The sequence below is a fragment of the Panthera uncia genome (assembly GCF_023721935.1).
Source record: "Panthera uncia isolate 11264 chromosome C1 unlocalized genomic scaffold, Puncia_PCG_1.0 HiC_scaffold_3, whole genome shotgun sequence".
NCBI classification, from domain to species: Eukaryota; Metazoa; Chordata; class Mammalia; order Carnivora; family Felidae; genus Panthera; species Panthera uncia.
This window is the reverse complement of record NW_026057584.1, coordinates 15,547,953-15,562,927: the sequence shown is the minus strand read 5'-3', so window position 1 is coordinate 15,562,927 and position 14,975 is coordinate 15,547,953. Positions and strand designations below refer to the sequence as shown.

Here is a 14,975-nt window from a genome sequence, read left to right as displayed (position 1 = left end):
GACCTGAGCTGAAGCCAAGAGTTAGACGCTTAACCCATGAGCCACCCAGGTGCCCCTGTGCAGAAGCTTTTTAATTTGATGTAGTGCCACTAGTTTATTTTTGCTTTGGTTGCTTTTGTTTTTGGTGTCAAATCCAAAAACGAAAGAACCCAAAAAAACATCACTGCCAAGACTGAGTTCAGTCTTTGATTATTTCCTTAATTTAAATTTCTGCATGTGGAACTGCCGGGTGGAAATACATATATAATGCCTTTCAACACCAGCTTGTCTCACAGAACAGGTGTTCTAAGATATGTAACAGTGAGTGTGGATTTTCTCACCCCCTCACCACTGTCAGGTATAAACACCCTCTTTAATCTTTGGAGAAAATAGGCCACCTTCTGCTTCTATCCCATCTTTTCTTCCTTTATTTCTTGAGCAGCTACTGTGTCTCTGGGGTGGTCCTCAGCCTTAAAGATACAAAGATAAATGAGATCTAGTTCCTGCCCTGGGAAAGCCACAAAGAAAACGGTGCGATGCAAAAAAAAAAAAAACAAAAAACAAAAAACAAAAAAAACCCAGAATAGAATATGTAGGCTAATAATAATAATTGGGTACGAGTTGATAACAATAATAATAGGCTGATGATAACATAATAATAGGATACATATGTGGCCAGGGAGACCCTAGCAGGAGTGGCTCACCACCCCTGGGGAGGCCCATGAAGTCTTGATAGGGGCTAAAAGTGCAGTAGGAATCAAACAGCTGAAAAGGTGAGAATTTCTTTTCTTCACCTGGAAATCTCAAATGATAAAACACTCAGACACATTGTCATTCTTGGTGAAGAGCGACACGTTCAGCTTGGGTTCCCAGCAGGCAAGAGATTAAAGGGTGATTGAAATCCCAGGGGCGCCTGGGTGGCTCGGTCGGTTAAGCGTCCGACTTCGGCTCAGGTCACGATCTCACGGTATGTGAGTTCAAGCCCCGCGTCGGGCTCTGTGCTGACAGCTCAGAGCCTGGAGCCTGTTTGAGATTCTGTGTCTCCCTCTCTCTCTGCCCCTCCCCTGTTCATGCTCTCTCTCTCTGTCTCAAAAATAAATAAATGTTAAAAAAAAAAAAAAAGAAACCCTTAAAAATGGTTAAAATGGCAAATTTTATGTTACGTATATTTGACCTTAAAAAAAAAAAACAACAACCCACCACAAGTCCAACTTCACCTTCAAGGAGGAAAAACGTAACTTCCCTTAAGTGTGAGTTGCACAGGGTACAGCGGGGGAAAAAGAAGGGGGGAAAGGAGTAATTTTCCAGAGTGGAAACCTGACAGACACCACGTGGGCCAGTAATCAGTGTTAACGTCAACAGCGGTCAAGTCCTGTTGACAGAATGTGGTTTTGATGCATGTAGGTAAATGAGACACTCTTGATACATGTCGGAAGCGGCACTCCACATGTGTGTTCTTCTTTCCGTGTAATCATGAGAAAGACACCAGGCAAACCCTAGCTGAGGGGCATTCTGCAAAATCGCTGGCCTGCACTCTTCGAAATTGCCAAGGTCGTAGATAACAAGGAAAGCGTGACCAATGTCTTAGCCAGGAGAACACATGAAAACTAAATGTAATTGTGGTATCCTGGATGGAACCCTGGAATAGAAACAAAGGATGTTAGGTAAAAACTAAGGAAGTCTGAATAGAGTATGGAATTTAGTTAATAAAAAGGCATCTGGGGCTCCTGGGTGGCTTCGTTGGTTAAGCGTCCACTTCGCCTCAGGTCATGATCTTGCGGTTTGTGGGTCCGAGCCCCGCAGTGGGGTCTGTGCTAACAGCTCAGAGCCTGGGGCCTGCTTTGGATTCTGTGTTTCCGTCTCTCTCTGCCCCTCCCTCACTCGCTCTCTCTCTCTCTCTCTCTCTCTCTCAAAAATAAGTAAACATTAAAAAAAATTATTTTTAATGCATCAGTGAAACCTTCTGCAAATTGAAAACTGCTCTAAAAACTAAAGTCTATTTAAATTTTTTCAAAAACAGGGAAGGCAATTGAAGGGAGTTCAAAGACGGGATCATTTACAAAAGGTGTAGGCAGTGTGGGAAAAAACCGACAGGGGAGGACAGCATCTCGGAGCAAATGCCTTCAGCCTCAAAAAGCAAGAGGAGAAGACAAGGTCCTGGTAAGCTCAGACCCGGTGAGAGCTTAGCTGCCAGAGAGAGAGACTCCTGACAGGAGCCAAGACCGTTAGTAGAGAAACATAGCCACAGGCTGGCAGGAGGAGTGGGGGAGATCTGTTACCAACTCGCTCTCCATGTGCCCTCTCGTATGTTGCCAGTGTCTCCCTTGGACCAAATGCAGTCAGAAGCCGGGGAGATCGGGAGGCTGCCTGATGCAGTCGACCTAGGTCAGCCTCGCTGGAGAGAGGCGGAGAGCGGACCCGGAAAGACAGATGGAGAACGTCGAGCCCAGGTTGCATGAAGACATTGGTATGGTGTTCTGAGCTGGCGTCTGGGGCCAGAGTCAGAGTTTCAGGCTGAAGCCTGAGTGTGGCTTCCTGCAGAATGTGGTCTTCATCCTGTAGACGAGGGGGATGGGAAATCGATTTCATGCCATGTGCCCAATCAGAACTGGGGACTGGGACCTGGTGATAAGAAAGGCTCTTGGGGTGTCGCTGTGCCTAATGGGAAGGAGTGGGGGATTGAATGGTGATGTCTGGGGGGTTATCGAGGGGGCCTGGTGCCGAAGCATTTAAAAAATGGGGAACAGCAGGGCACCTGGGTGGCTCAGTCGGTTAAGTGTCTGACTTCAGCTCAGGTCATGATCTCGCGGTTTGTGAGTTCGAGCCCCTGCCAGACAACTCAGAGCCTGGAGCCTGCTTCGGACTCTGTGTCTCTCTCTCTTTCTGCCCTTCTCCCACTCACACTCCGTCTCTCTCACTCTTTCTCTCAAAAATACACATTAAAAAAATTTTTTTTTAAGTAAAAAAAATGGTAACGGGGGACATGGCACTAACATGAAATCAAGCCTTGGTATCTGTGTGGGGTTCTTCATGAAACTCGAGTATCACCTTCACCCACAACCTCCTCGGGAGGAAAGAGACCACTAATGGTTTCTTAAGACCTAGGTTGCTGTTGGGAACCTTAAAAATAAAACCGTCAGTCATTTTGTAACAAAAATGGGTTTTTTCAGGATTAGCAAAGAATTGCAATTCGGGACAAGCAAACCACAGCAAAACCAAGGCAAGTCCTGGGAACAGAGGAGAGGAACGCTCTTTTGTAGAGGGAAGGGGGAAGTTGGGAGGGCTGTTACAAACAAAAAGTCCATTGGAATAAATGGGGGGGTTTGTCGGATAATGGCTTTTCATTGGCTGAGTTGTGACAGCCTCTCACTGGCTGGGCTGTTGCTGGGCAAGGAGAAAACCTTTCTTCCTGTGGCTAGGGTAGACTTCTTTCTCTTCCTGTTGGGTCTGCGATTGGCTGAGGAGTGGTGGGGTGTGAGGGCTCCCCCTGCTGGCCGCTGGGTTTCTTTCCAAAGGAGGTTTCCTTTTACTAATTTTCATACCACAGTTTTAATCCTGGAACCCCATCATTATGGCCACAATCTGATTGGATCGGGGAGCAGCCCTCCAATCAGTGGCAGCTTTCTATAGGCTGGTCAGCATCTGATGACACGATCTGGTGCGAGAACCTCACCCAGTTGGGACACTGCACCCTGGAGAGTGACTGATGGGGCCAATCTCATTGCTCCCTGAGGGAGTCTGAATGCAAGACCCAGAGACAGGGACAGAAATGGTGGAGTGGTCCTGGACTTCAGAGAGAAAGAGGAGGCCATTGGCAGAAGGCTCGAGACAGAGAAAGCAGTGGAAAAGCAGAAGTTCAGGGTCGCAAGGAGGGCAGAAAGCCCACAGCAAGTGTTGAAGCAGAAGAGAAAACTCCAAGTGGAGCAGGAAGCTGAGGCTTGAGTGTGATAGGCGCCACTTCTGAGGGCAGGTGCTGGAGGGACTGTTGACCTTCAGGATGGCAGGGCTCGGGGGGGCCTCAGGGACAGAGACTGGCTGTGTGGCTGCCAGAAGCCTTTCCTTCCTTCCTGAGGAATCACGTAACAAACTCCTCTCACTGGAGGGGGCCGGTGTGGGTCTTCCCTTGCAAGCAGAATGTGCTGGTCCCTACTGCTTTGCCAACTTGCCCATAACTGCGATTAGATCATTAGTTTTATCCTTTTTGTGTAGTTGGGTGTGGGGGGGTGGTGGCAAGGGGCAGATCCCTCTTTCTCCTGTGCACCCCCAGGGCCTCACATGGGCCTGGAACATGGCAGGTGCTTTCGTACTTCCTGTCGAACGAAGCACGTAGGTAAGGGTATGCTACACTCAACCTCTTTCTCGGCAGAAACGAGGTAGCCTGCTCTCTCCTGTGACAACTGGGTTCGTTTTATCCCTGACTACCTGGCTGTGTCTTCTTTTAGCATAATGGGTTTTTTTGTTTGTTTTTGTTTTGTTTTGTTTTTTCAGTGCCAGGTCCTTCCTTTTTATCCAGGAAACTGATAAAGGGTTTTGATTAATGAACAACTTTTTAATTGGTCTACTTTCTTCGTTTGGACACCGCGAGGGGAGTTTAGGTATTGCGTGACGTTGCTTATGGTAAAAATACTTGTCAGCTTAAAAAACTGTGATTACATTACTATGTTTTGGAACGCTGTTGACAGCAGGCCTTGTCTAATTCTAATTTTCTTGACTTATAATGAAGATGTCAACATGTTTAAGTTTTTTAACAAAAGCACTGTCACTTCCGTTGTTCCAGTTTTTTGTCAATTATTAAACCCTCTGCTGTCCTGATAAGAATTCCGTCTTGAGCAAAGGCACTTTTGCATTTTATTTGGCACAGAATTTTCTTGGGAGAAAATACTGTCACAGTTTCCTGGCAACACATGTAGAGTGCTTCTTTCTGTGTTAGGAATCTAGGAAAATGCTAAAATGGGGGGCCTCCGCTGGTCTTTATTATTCTCCTCGCCTGGTGGGATACATTCCACATAGGAAGAAAATGAGATACTGAAAAATCCAGTGACGACTATGAGGCACATTCTCTTCTCACTCCTGCTTCGAACTCGGTATGGACTCCTCAGCAAAGTGTTTTAAGAATCGAAGAAAACAACTCCTCACGCGCAGGGCAGGGTGGATGGAAGGGGAAGGAAATAACCACCTGGGATCTTTAGAGGGGGTGGAAAAGGGAGTAACGGTTTCCTTGAACCATTTTGAATATTGCCCCAAAGTCCCCAGATGCTCACTGGCATTTTTACACTCATTCGTTTAATACAACAAAACTACCCATCAGATTCATTCTTGCTTTTGTTAATGCCATCTATTTTGGTGATCGTGTCGGCAGGAGAAATAAATGCACTCTCTGTAATCTTCAGGTATGTTTTGATTTTTCCACGTGGCAAAAATCTTCGTTGCCATAGAATTGTATGGGAAACAGCCCACAAAGCAAGGACTCCTGTGGCTGAGAGGAAGACCGGGTTATGGTGAATAGAAGTTCCCCTGGGGTAGAATGTTGGGAACAGAGTCCAGGACCTCATTGGTGGAGAACACATTTCTTGGCAGTTAAAAAAGAAAAATCACCCTCTCTTACAAGGTGACTTAAAAGGTGGCCGTGAAATAGACATCAGAGATTTTCTTAAAAACATGACAAGTGAAAAGAGGCTCTGTTAAAAGTTGGGTTGTTTTTTTTTCCCCCTTCTTTCTGAATTTTGATCTTTTGATGATTTTCGGCTAGGAAGATATCAAATATCTTGAAATTGATCTTTATAATTGTCAACTCTTAAAACAATTCGCGTTTATGTTAGCAATAGCGGAAGATACCAAAAAGTAAAAAGAAGAAAACAAAAATCCTGCATGAATTTTGCAACCTGGGGAAAAAAATGTTAATGTCTTAGAATTTTGCTTCCTTTTATTTCTATGCAAATATAGAATGTGTAAGTTATGGATATGCATACGCATACGATTTTGGAATTAGCTTTTTTTACTACCATCATGAACATTTCCCCGCATTACTGAACATACTTCAATTATGCGATTTTTCAGAGTTGTGTTATAATTCAATAGGTGATAGGAATTTAAATTTTTTTCCAGTGGTCAAAAAAATTCCTGACGTACATATCCGGATTGTTTCAGCGTTTGTCTTTGTACTTCACCTGGAGTCTAAATAGCGAATTGTTTCCTGAGAACCACAGAAGAAGCTGAATTCAGTTGTCACACTTACTGCCAAATGGCCTTCTGGAAAATGTATCTCAATGATCGCTCCAAACAGCAATCCAAACCAGTTAGCCCATGGTCAGCATTTAGTATTACCTTCCTTTTGTTTTTGTTTTCCTTGTTTTTTATTATAAGCTTGGGATAGTAAGTACACGGATCGTAAATGTGCGACTTGATGCGTCTGACTATGTGTCTCCCTCCCTGTGACTACTGCCCAGAGGAGGGTAGAGAACAATTCCAGAAAGTCAGAAGGCTCCCTCAGGCTCCCACCGAGCAATAACACCCTCTCCCAGGGAACCACTCTTTGGCCTCCATCAACCAGGACTTAGTTTCATCTGCTCTCGAACGTCACATAAATGGAATCATACAGGATGCGTACCAGTGGTGGTTACATTTTTTATGCCACAGAGCATCCGTTGCACAAACATATGACAATGGATCCTCGTTACAGACCGTTTATGGACATTTGGGTTTTTATGAAGCATCAAGTATTACTTTAAATATCTTTTAACGTTTTGGTTTGATGTAATTTCAGATTTTTGAAAATTTGCAGAAATAGTACAGAAACATCCCTATGCGCCCTTGACCGCTGTTTTCCTAACGTTAGCATCATGCGTAACCACAGCGCAGTTATCAGGGTAACGGTATGCAAGCCGTGGAGCTGTTCAGTTTTCACGAATTGCTCTCCTAATGTAATCGGCTATCCAAGGATCTAATGCAGAAGCATAAACTGCACTTAGCTGATATGTCTCTTTAGTCCAACCAGTCCAATCCGGAAGTTCTTCAGTCTTTCTTCCTGAGCCGCAATCAAGAGTCAGGCGCTCAACTGACTGAGCCGCCCAGGTGCTCTGAGAACAGCTAATTTTAAATTAAAAAAAAAAAAAAAATGAACATTTATTCATTTTTGAGAGACAGAGACAGAGGGCCAGCAGGGGAGGCACAGAGAGAGAGGACGACACAGAATCCGAAGCAGGCTCCAGGCTCCGAGCCGTCAGCACAGAGCCCGACACGGGGCTCGAACCCACGAACCATGAGATCATGACCTGAGCCGAAGTCGGATGCTTCACTGCCTGAGCCACCCAGGTGCCCTGAGAACAGCTAATTTTAAATTAAAAACTGTAAAAGAGAATTCCCTACACGTTAAAAGTAAAGTAGCTTCCCCTTTCTTTCAACTGGACTGCCAATGACAATGGCTGAAGTTATGGCCAGGGAAGCTGCAGGAGGCACAAACTCAGAGTTGAATGGCGGCCTTTTCCGGTTTCAACGTCAACAATAACAGTTCCCCGGAATGGCAAACCCACTGCATCTGTTTGGTAGATGGATGCCCTTCTCCCACTGGTGGTTTTCATCACCAGAAAGCGTTTATCAAATATCTCATTGTAAAAGGTTTCTTCAACTATATTCTACAAAGGGAGAAACTTAATCATGACATCCAAAGGAGATCTTGAAAGTAATTAAAATTCCATATACTTCCGGACATGGAAATACTCACCAAAAAAAACCCAATTTTAAAAATGAAAAATATCCATAATATAATCCAAATTTCAAAAACTACACAAGCATACATTGAATATATATTCTTCAAGGATCTGGAATGATGAACCAAATGCTGCCAGTGGTTCTTTCTGAATATCTTTAGATATTTCTTTATTTGTGCTTCTATTTTTTTTCACACTTTTATTTTCTGCATTTTTTTTATTTTTACAATAAAAGGGTAGTGGTTTTATGTTTAGAGACCATTAAGCCATTTTCATGTGACTGAACAAAATTTCCCCTGAGGATGTCTTATACTTTTGAGGAATATTAGTTACTAAGATACTACACTCATGAGAATTCCTTAATGCACCGAGAAGAGTTTGCTCTCAAAAAGATCTCTCCTCTACTTGGCCAAAACTATTATTACAGAGTTCAGGAAAGTCTTAAGAAAAAAAGATGTTGGGTGTTATCACCCAACCCTTCGGTCGATTTTCGGCAAGTAGTGTTTGCTGTCTCTTTAAAGGTTGTTTTGGAAGATCTCTTCCCCGGCCCCCCTCCCCCACGGTAGACCCCTTCCTTTCTTTAGATATTTTCTTTTTTTTAAATAATATTTTTGAGTTTTGATTACAGTCTTACACATATGATGCGAGATTTTACCCCCTAGGTATTTGATGTTTTTGATGCTATTGTAAAAATCATTCTTAATATAATTCTGTGCTCTTGGTTTTGGGGGTAGATGCCCATGATTCATCGCTTACATCCAAGGAAGATTTCTTTTTATTGCTGTAGATCCAAACAGTTGTGACCGGGTTTTAGTTCTTGGGTCACCTTCAGGCAGTATCTGTGCATGCTTTGTGTTGGAACTCAGTTTCGCCTAATGTGATGACAGTGTTGGAAGTAAAGGTACCCTGAAGGAGGATGCTGCGTAGGGGCATCACAGCCACCTTTGTCTATTGTTTGGTGTGGTTCTTATTTGAATAATATAAGAATTGGTCCATTTTTATTGTAAGTTAAAGCGTTAATTACTAATTTCAAAGACCAAATGGATATTTTCTTTTAAAAACATGAATATTTCTTACTTCCCTAAAGAAATGTAAAATAATGTTTGCATATTATTCATTTTCACGCAATGTCAATTGGAGTTGTATTAAGTCTATGGGTTAATTTGGAGATAACTCACATCTTTATGATACAGAATCTTCTTATCCCCGAACATGTCAGGACTTGCCGTTTATTTAACTCTTTTTAAGTATCTTCCAGTAGAGTTTTATAGTTTTGTCCATAAAATCTTGCATCGCTTTTGCTAGATTGATTTCTTGACACCTTATGTTTTTGTTATTATTAAAACAATATTTTGAAATTGGTTTTCTGCTGGACTGTTGGCATGTAATTGAATTGTGTGTATTGATTTGGCCATCTTGCCAAACTTTGATTAATTCTAACAAACTGGCTCTCATTTCTTTGTGTTTGCTACGAAAAACAGGCAAAAAGAAGATTTTTGTTTTCCTTTTCAATTCCTTTACCTTTATTTATTTCTTTCTACCTCACTGCATAGATAGGGCCTCCAGTATCATATGGAGTAGAAGGAGGGATGGCCCGCTTTCTTGCCGTGTCCTCGATTGTAAAGGAATGGTTTTTACATTTCCCTCCCTTTTAAAGCTTGTTTTCCAAGAGATGTACTCATGAATTTCGGCTTAATTATATTGGCTATTTTTTCTGTATTTAGTGAAAGGACCATATGCGGGTTTTTTAAAAGCTCCTTTAATCTTATAGAAGGTGAGTTAAAAAAGATTTTCTTTGTTGAATCCACATTCCATTTATGGAATTTACTCAGTCTGTGTCATGATAGAGTCAATAGCAATGTTTACTCCTTATAGCAGACATGACAAAAATATTACTTAGTAGACTTTTTGGAGTAATATACTTTATTATATATATATTTTTAATTTTAATTTAATTTTAATTTTAATTTTTTTTATTTTTTATTTTTTTAAATGTTTATTTACTTTTTGACAGAGAGAGAGAGAGACAGAGCATGAGCAGGGGAGGGGCAGAGAGAGAGGGAGACACAGAATCCTAAGCAGGCTCCAGGTTCTGAGCTGTCAGCACAGAGCCCGACGCGGGGCTCGAACTCACAGACTGTGAGATCATGACCTGAGCCGAAGTTGGATGCTCAACCAACTGAGCCACCCAGGCGCCCCTTATTTCTTTAATATTAGACAGAGAGAGCATGAGCAAGGGAGAGGGGCAGAAGGAGAGAGAGAGAGAGAGAGAGAGAGGCAGAGAGAATCTTAAGCAGGCTCCATCCTCAGCACAGAGCCTGAAGCGGGGCTCGATCCCACGGCCCTGGGATCATGACCTGAGCTGAAATCAAGAGTCAGACGCTCAACCAACCGAGCCACCCAGGCGTCCCTGAAGTAGTGTATTTTAGAAGTATCTTCCTCCAGCCCCTTCTCCCACCCTTCTTGGCTTTCTTGGGTGATGTGACCCATAAGCATTGGACAACATAACTGTGCAGGCCATCTTCACGGGTCTATGAATATTGCGTATGTATCGTAAAATTTGCTTAATTACATAAATATCCTTGAACGTGAAAAACAAGTTTCTCTTGGCTGAATATCCAGAATGTCTTTTTAAAAAGTGGTTTCTTAGGGCGCGTGGGTGGCTCAGTCGGCTCAGTCGGTTGAGCGTCCGACTTCGGCTCAGGTCATGATCTAGGGGTCTGTGAGTTCGAGCCCCACGTCGGGCCGAGTGCTGACAGCTCGGAGCCTGGAGCCTGTTTCGGATTCTGTGTCTCCCTCTCTCTCTGCCCCTCCCCCGCTCATGCTCTGTCTGTCTCTCTCTCTGTCAAAGATAAAATACACATTAAAAAATTTTTTTCTTTTTTAGATAAAAAGTGTTTTTTTTTTTTTGCAATGTGTTCCTGAACTTCTATTTGAACTCTGAAGTGTGTAGCACTTTATGGATCCACTATAATATAATAAGGTAGCATTGGAAAGGGTTGGCTCGGGGCCCTTAGCTTCCTCCAGAGCAGGACTGTTTTATGGGGCTCAGTACTGCAAAGACTCCACCCACAAGCACAGCAAGGTCAGTCAGAGTGGGGCTTGAGTGAACAAACCTGAACTCAGAGTAACCAAATATTCAATCACAGTATTACACCAAGGAACGCCTCAGAAGGAATCGGCACATTTGAGCGCGGTGACCTTTAGAAAACACCCACACTTCAAAAGAAAATGACATTGTCAGTGCCTTCTCCCCTAAAAATAGTCACAATATTAAAATTGACAATATATCATGCGAATGGTGACTGCGTCGCGAAGTCGAAGGTATCGCGTCCTGAAACCCAGGTATCCCCGGCTTTCCTCTGTGAATCTTTTCTTTAATTTCAGCTTATTACCGAAGGGAAGGATTTACGAGGGGCCAGCCTAGAGGGAGGGAAGGAGTGGTGCTTTTCTTCTTAAACTTCCGAACCACATCACCTTGGGCATATCACATGAGCTCGACTGCCTTGCTTTTCTCATCTGTGAAATGGGGGAAATGATCGTCTAAACCTCCCAGGGTTCTGAGATGTGAGTAAGATCACTGGGGGTGCCAATGAGTGCCATATCGTGTCTGGCATGAAGTGAGCCCTCAAACGCCGTCTACCCCACTGTCTCTGCTGTCCGCCCACCACCCTTGCTTTAGCTCCTACTAGTCCTAATGCCCCTACTGCAGATTTTTCCCAACAGGTCTTTCACCTCTTTATGGTGGGGCATGAGCGGTGGGGCAGGAGGAGTGTTGGACCATCCGGGTCGTACAGATCTTCCTGTAGCATTTCAGAATGGCTTCCACCCTAAAACTGGGGCCAAATACGTTTGAAATTGTATTGAAATATATTCGGGTTTGTATTCCTTCCTTCTGATAGTTTGGAGTATCCAGTCACTTGCCATAAAAATGCTTGCCCAAGTCCTGCTTCCCCTCGTCTGAGCTTACTGAGTTATGGAACGTGTATTATAGAATGTTTTTTTGCTCTGAGATAATACTACCAATGGTCAGCCAAATATACGAAGCACCTAACAGTATGCCGGCTCCTGAATTACACTCTGAGTGCTCAGCAATGAATCTGCCCTGCTTACCATGCTGTTGAAGGCCTGTCAGTCCATCAGGGAGACAGGTAAACAGATGAACATAACATAGTGGGGAGAAAGGACAGATTCTGAGAGATCATCAAGGTTCAGTTGAACGAGACCCTCCTTTCTCGGATCCTCCCTCATTCCCCGTAAGAAAACTCTAAGTGAACATTTTGGAAGAAGTTGCTTCTAAGATTTCTGATGGACCCATTCAGAGGAGGTGAAACTTACCAAATATCCAGTTCAGACAGCTGACGTTCTCCGATTTTAGAAAACAAGGAATGTGATGTCATGTGGAAAAATATTCGTGGAGATTCTGTTTTATTATTGTAGATGATGTGTAGATTTCATGCTTAAGACTAGAGTATTGTAAGTGAAGAGAATTCAAAAATGGGAAAAGACATTGTATGCGTGAGGAAGACGATAATGCTTTGAGCATGTAGGTGCCAAGACCCCTGCCCTCCGACCCAGGAAAGCATTAACTATGCAGTGACTGGGAAAAGGGGCCCTTTATGTTTACCCTTTTCCTTTGACTGTGTGCAGGGTTTTGAGAATAAGGCCACACCTCCAGGTCCCCACATGGGTATGGTAATGGTCGTCCCATGTGGGGTGAAGGTGGTAACTAACTATCGCAGCCAGGAGGTAACCTTGCCTAGGGTGGTGTCTCCCTCTTAACCACAAAGCAGGGCCTTGGCAGTCCAAATGTTGGCCACATACGTGCTTTGTTCCCATGTGGTGTTACCTTTCTAGAGGTAGTGAGACCTTTCTAGAATTTGTGGCTTCCGTGGTTTTTTTTTAACTTTTATTTTGAGATAGAGGTGGGGGGGGGGAGAGAGAGAGAGAGAGCGAGCGAGCAAGCAAGTGCAAGTCGGGGAGGGGGCAGAGAGAGAGAGAATCCCAAGTAGGCTCCATGCTGTCAGCACAGAGCCCGACGCAGGGCTCGAACCCACGAATCACGAGATCATGACCTGAGCTAAAACCAAGAGTCTGAGACGAAATCAAGAGTGAGACACTCAACCAACTGAGCTGCTCAGGTGCCCTGATCCTTGTTCACTTTAAACAGGGCAACGGGATGAAGAATGCGGATGATGAGACGGTTAATTTGGGGACACAGTACAGTTGGGGTTGAAATGGTGAGAGACAGGAGGTGGGGGAATGGCCAGCGTCAGTGACTGAAGTGTTTTCCCTCGATTCTGGTATTGATGGGAGAAGGGAGACAGTAGGATGAATCAGAGGCACCAAAACCAAATGACAGAACTTTTTTTTTTTTTTAATTACATGAGCAGTATGTATTTACTATAGGAGCTGTAAATAACCAAAAGTTTGAAATGAAATGCTCAGTCTCAGCACCCAGGTCATCCATAGATACTCCCTGTTACTATTTTGGGGTATAACTTTCTAGACACTTTTCCTGTGCATGTATTATATGCATCTTTCATAAAAATACTGTTTTCCAACCTGAGTTTCCAGTTGACCTACCTAGAGCTTTGTCCCACATCTACAAATATTTATTTACAGTATTTTAATGACTACATAATATCCCATTTTCTATCCATTGTTTTTTGCCAGTCAATTAAAATCATTTCCATTTTTCCTGATAGTGTAAACTCTACAATGGATGCCTGTGTGCGAGTCCTTATCGATTTGACTGAGGCATTTTGAATGGATTTGCAGGACTTAGAGATAGATCCCTTCTTGGCCTCTTGTATCCAAAGATAGCTCAGCATTCTGAGCCTGAAGAATTTGGAGTTATTGACAGAAATGAGAAAATATGGAAAGAGGAAGAATTACAATTATAAAGAAGGGCACAGTTGATCCGTTAAGGTTTTTTTGTTGTTGCTTTTGGTTTTGTTTTGTTTTTGTTTTTTTGCTATGGGTAACAGTAAGCCCTATTAAGAGTTGGCTTGAAATTTCTATTTTTCTCATGTAACAAGTCTAGGGTTGGGGAATGCTGACATTTGTTCAGCCGCTTCACAATATCATCGAGGACTCACGGTGCTGCTTTTTGCTTCTCCATCCTTAGTTTGTTGGCTTGTTGTCTCGTGATGTGAAGATGGCTGCCGTTGCTCCTGGCATCATAGCCATGTTCAAGTTAGGAAGGAGGTGGGAGTAATGACAGCTGTCTCTGTCCTTTTTACAAAGAAAACCGAAGCTTATCCGGAAGCTCCTCCCTACCTCCTTACTTCTCACTGTCTGGAGTGGGTGGGGTGACACGGCCGCCCCCCAACTGCAAGTACGTTAGAGAAAGGAGGCCGTACAATCGTCCAGATTGACTTGCCCCATTGCCCGAGGCTCGACCTGAGTTTGGGCTCTGCTAACAAGCCAGAGGGGGCCGTGGGGCGGCATCTAGTAAGCAGTTCACGATGTCTCTGATCGCTATGCTTTGAAAAGCTGAGTTCCCGGGACATTTCGGAGGTATTGCTGGGGGCAGCAGGGAACCCTGGGATCCAGGCCCAGGCTGCACGGTGGAAGAGAGGAACGGAAGGGCCATCGCATGCCCATAGAAGGAACCACAGCAGATAAGTCAGGCACACGGGACAAAGTTGAATGGCAGATTATTCAGTTTGACGGAGCAAACTGTGACAGGTGGGAAGAACAGTACATTTATGTATTTATTTCCCCCCCCCCCTTTATTAGACGGTATACCGGTGCTCTTATCTCCTCCTCCTAACGAGAACCTCTACTTCTCCAAATATTACTGAGGGCTTTCCCTGTGCCGAGCTGGGCGCTGGGGATCCAGGGGTGAATCAGGCACGCAGAAGCCTGTGCACTGTTGGGTTTACAGACCAGCGAACGTGGCAGAACAGCAACCGGAGAAGCAGCTGCTGTCGGGTGGCAATAGCGCCACGAGGACACACGCAGCTGGACAAAGGGGTGCGGCGTGCCTCTGCCACCCGCAGCAAGCCGGCTATTGTCACCGCCTTACCGCTGAGGACACTGAGGCAGGCAGGCCGGTGTCCACGGTGGTATTCGGCAGCGCCTGGCCTCCGATCCAGATCGGGTTTCAGGGCACGTACTTGGGAACCTGCTTTTTGCCGTGACTTCTTGGCCGCTGCCGGCCAAGCACGGTGGTCGAAACTGCTGTATTCCGTGCCGTGAGCTGCCTGGACCCACCGGGACCAGGTTTGGAAGAAGGATGAAGACACGGCTCAGAGATCCTGATCTGTGAACACCCCCCCCCCA

The 14,975-nt window shown here is 44.4% G+C and overlaps 1 protein-coding gene across 1 annotated transcript in view; it reads left to right on the top strand.

Moving 5' to 3' along the window:
- The window catches only part of SGPP2 (sphingosine-1-phosphate phosphatase 2), a 108,153-nt gene that overhangs the window by 6,593 nt on the left and 86,585 nt on the right, over positions 1 to 14,975 (top strand). The window lies entirely within an intron of this gene.